Source organism: Carlito syrichta, unplaced genomic scaffold, assembly GCF_000164805.1.
Source record: "Carlito syrichta isolate Samal-C Ts95f unplaced genomic scaffold, Tarsius_syrichta-2.0.1 Scaffold315831, whole genome shotgun sequence".
Classification (NCBI taxonomy): Eukaryota; Metazoa; Chordata; class Mammalia; order Primates; family Tarsiidae; genus Carlito; species Carlito syrichta.
Window position 1 is genome coordinate 397,062 of NW_007259927.1, and position 4,898 is coordinate 401,959.

Consider the following 4,898-nt stretch of genomic DNA (forward strand, 5'->3'; position numbering starts at 1 on the left):
AAAACTTTCATAGGTTATTACCTTTTGTCTGTTTTACTTTTGAGTAATTCACCTATGAAGATGGCACTTTTGATAATGTGCTCTGGGTTAGTTAAGGTGAACTAACTTGTACTCCCTGTTACACTAAACCCAAAAGAATATACATAATTATGTAGGAGGTTAAGAGTGTGTTAAGCCATTCATTTAAGAATTATTTGTTGCTGTTTTTGTACTAGGCTCTGGGATGCTAACTTATATCATCAAAATAGAATTGTGTTCAGAAAATGACTTTTAAAAATATTAAATGACTGAGGGTAGTATATTTAGGACATAATAAGTCAATTCTTTTGAACTGTATCAAATAGTTTTTTTTTTTCTTTTTAACTAGGACATGTGTGACAATAAGAAAGGTATCTTTCAGAGATACTCAGGACTAAACCTGTTTAGAACTCGAGGAAGCGCTAGCATTGTGGCTATTGTTTTGTCTGTTCAGTAGTCAAGCTTGTAGATTTCTCTCTAGGGTTGAGTTGCCCAACTGGTGTGCACAACACTTAAGGTGCCCTGTGCATCTGGGTTACTTATGTGCCAAGACTTTGATTTCCTTCAGCCACTGGATAGGCCGCATGGGACACAGACAGCTGAAGCTTTGGGCAGATAGGTGAAAGCAGCTTCCTATATCTACCCTGGTACGTGCTTATGTGTCATTGCTTTCCATGGAAAGCACTGGGCTCCACACTGTGTGACTTGATTCCTCTCTCAGTGTTCTAGCTTTGCTTTGCATTGTCTATCCTCCCACCTCCCCAGCCCCATGGCTTTCTGAACAAATTCTCACTTTCATTGGACAGGTTTCTCTTTCCAGTCAGCCTAGGATTTGCTGGCGTTGAGTCAGGGGCCAGTCAGTGGCTACTGTCTGGCAGCTCAGATTCCCATTAAGGCAAAACTAACCATCCACTGAATAAACATAGCATTAGACTGAGAGAAAGAACAGATAAAGCTAAGTTCATTCATTTTCTCATTTCGACTTATCGACTAATTACAAGCAGGGACTAGACAGTGGGGTCTTCACTTTATGTACCACTTTTTCCCTCTCAGGAGTGAAATTTAGACATCTGTTTCTTGACAGATATCTAAGGCAAAATAGGTAAAGAACTTTTGAAAGATGGATTGCATATATTTATTTCTAGAAAAATGAAAAAAAAATACACTGAATAAAACATTTACCCCGACAGGCAAAGAAATCTGTGTGAAATCTGGGTGGGGGTGCAGTTTGTAGAAAGGGCACTACAGTAGCTGATAACATCTCGACTCTCTTCCTAGCTCTGCTACCTTTATTCTATATGACCTCGGGCCAGTTATTGTACCTCACTGAACTTTAGTTGCCTCATCTCAAAATGACATAATAATACTTGCCGTACCAAACCCAGAGGGATGTTGTGAAAATGATATCAAAGTGGCTGGAATACTTGGAAATGCTATAGGGTATTCACATGATGTGAAAGAATAATCTTGGATCTAAGATGAAAGAGTTACGGCACTTTGAGACTAGTCTCTGAAATCTGGGTCAAATGCTGAGGTAGGAATTATTAACACTATGGTGGGTTTCTTTTACAATTTTAATGACGATACAGAATTATCATAATGCGCTGTATTATTTCCTATATTTGAGATTACTGGATTCTGGCTTTCACGTGATCATGTTTGCTCTCAAATGTAAGACTTATTATTTTAAAATCTCTTTTTATATAACCTAAATTAAAAAAGACCAATATCTGTCTTAGCAGAACTCTTACCATATTTATAATGGAAATTTTTATTGAAGAGAAATATCTATACCACAACATTTTGGGATGTATATATGTAACATTTTACAAATCATGTCAATATCTGACTTTTATACAATCTACATTCAATTATGTAAGTAAAAACATTCAGTTGTCTAAGCATAAGTCATCAAATAAAATTATTTAGCTGAATCTCAGATGCTGTGACTATGCATTTGAAGACAATCACTATATTTAATCAGTGATTGTAATATGGAGGTCTGAACCTTTAGCAACCATAACAGTGAGATTATACATGCTATTTCTTAATTCCTTTTCCCCATAATACACAGAAGAAATTATGAATTTTTATTTTCCCCAGATTGTGAGCAAATGCAAAATACTTATATTGTTCATCCTCACTCAGACAGCACAACCAAGTAAAATGCATCCTTCTCAATGACAAGTATTTTTCTTTTAATTGCAATCTCTGTGATATACTTATTCATAAAACAAAACACCATTAGTTATGAGTTAATTCAGTATGATGACCAAATATTTAAGAGCATGGGATCTCTAATGGACAAAAAATAATAAAAGGAATATTTGGTGGTAATAGATTTAAAACAAAGCCATTAAACAAAATTTGCTTCTTCCTTACTGTTGTAAGTTATGTCTTACCATTATAGGATTAACGTCTCTTCGATGTCATAAAAAATTAAACTTTGAGATTTCTGCAAAGTCACTCCTCTGCTGTGAGGCTTACCTGGCTTCGGAGAAAGTATCAGTTGATAATGTGGGTTTGAAAAGGCTCAGTTAGCATTTCTTGGGCTCTGAGTATTTCATTTATCTCAGTGTTAAAAATGAGCTGAAACCCTGAGGCATCCCTTAGACTATTAGAGACAGAGACTTCATGGGTGACTCACTAGGAAATTTGGCATTTAGGCGGAAAGAGACAAGCATCACTTGTTATTGTTGGCAGGGAGTGATCAAGAAGAGAGATTTTAAAAAATAAATTTTACAAATACTCACATTGTGCTTATCATGTACCAGACCCTCCCGTATGCTTTAGAGGCATTAACTCATTTAATTTAATCCTCACAACAATGGCTGCACTGACTGAGCTTGTTTTCCAGTACAATAGATGAAGTCTACTCTAGGGGAGAACTAATCAGTCTTAACACTTACCGTGGTGCCCTTGCCGAACAAGACAAAGGAAAAGAGTTGGGGAGACAATAAGGGGAGATACCAAAGGCAGTCATTTGTACACAGACTTCAGAGTTCTTAAAATGAGGTGACTCATCAATTTCTATGATGTTACTACTTCCCTCTTAGTTTTATTATTAACTTCCTTTAAGAAAGCCAACCTTGCCTAAGAATCGTCCATCCCCAGGCCAGCAAAGGTATGGGGCTCTCAAGACTAGTGGTGGTGTGGTGGTCTTAGCTTTGTAAACAACCAAATTAGGGCAAATAAAGACATGAAAAGTCAGTGGAGTTGGAGAGGGAAATACCGCAAATTTGCTTCCTTACTCTGTCTTTTGCTTCTATAGTTTTTTTTTAAACAAGTGAAGTTTCTTTAATATGCTTTTTTTCTTTTTTTTTGAGTTGGAGTCTCACTCTGTCACCCAGGCTGGAGTGCAGTGGCACACTAACGGCCACCCCAGCGTCGACCGGCTGGACTCCGACGATCCTCCTGCCTCAGCCTTCCAAGTAGCCGGAACTACAGGCGCGTGCTACCACGCCCGGCTAAATTTTTGGTTTATTGTAGAGACGAGGTCTTGCCAAGTTGCCTGGGCTGGTCTCAGGCAATCCACTCGCCTGCTTTGGCAATTCACTCGCCTCGGCCTCCCAAAGTGCCGGGATTACAAATTAAGCCACCCGGCCCAGCCTTTTTTTTTTTTTTTTTTAAAGTAAGTCTCACTCTGTCGCCCCTGCTGTAGTGCAGTGGCATGGACAGGGCTCACTTCAGCTTCAGCCTCCAGAGTAGCTGGGACTGCAAGTGCACATCACCACACCCAGCTAATTTTTATAGGTTTTGTTTGTTTGTTTTTGTAGAGACAAGGTTTCAAGGTCTCACTATGTTGCCCAGGCTGGTCTCCAACTCCTGGGCTCAAGCAATCCTCCCGCCTCAGCCTCTCAAAATGCTGGGATTACTGACCAATTTTGCATTTCAAATTCCCCTTAAGCATCTAAAATGTAACAAAATGTCATTACCTTCCAACAGAGAAGTTGAGCAACTGGCAAGCACTCCAAAAAGCAAAATATTAAAAGATAGAACTTGAACGTGGTGATTCCAATCAGTGAACTAATGGGCTATAAGGAAACCTCTTATGTGCTAGACACCATGCTTAGCATTTTATACAGTTATCCTACTTAATCTCACAGCCTTTGCTGTGAGATTACATCCACCATTTGAGGGTAGTCATTTGCCGTGAGTTTCACAGTTAATCAAAGGCCTGGACTTATAAACTAAATGTTTCAGCCTCCACACTGCATAGCATTATCTCAAAAGCTATCCAAGGTATGGACATCTTGGTAGGAAGACACCAATTTTGCTATCAATAATAGGTCCATCTGGAAATACTGAGCAAATGATGGCAGTAGGGGGCACATCCTGCTCGATTAGTTGAAAAAGAAACACCTGCACCCACTCATTGTAATATGTGATAGATGTACCTAAAGACCAGGACTAATTTTGCTAGCAAGAAGAAGCATTTGAACAGAAAGAATAGACCACGGCCTACCAGGTGGATTAAATCCCTGGACGGCGTGTCTGCTGACACTGATGGGGCTGCAGTGCTCAAGGGCCTATTGGCTGCAGGGAAGTCTTTTCAGCCCCGCCTGAAGAGAGCTACACGGGACTAGCCGCTGTTCACCTGCAGATGTGAAGGCAACTCCTGGTATAACGCACATGCAAGGACCCATCACATCCTGACATTACGTGTCTACGGGAAAGGCGGGATGGGGAGGAGGGAAGTCATTCATCAAAGTCGGAAGTACACCTCGTTCCCCGAGAGAGTATTGGGGGAGGAAACCACACCATCGAATCCCCCTCCTTCCCTTCGGGTACATCTTCCTTCACGATCGATCCCCGGGGGAGAACACCTCGGAGGCTCGCGCCGCGTCCCGCGCCCCCAGCCGCGCGGTGCGCGCGGGGTC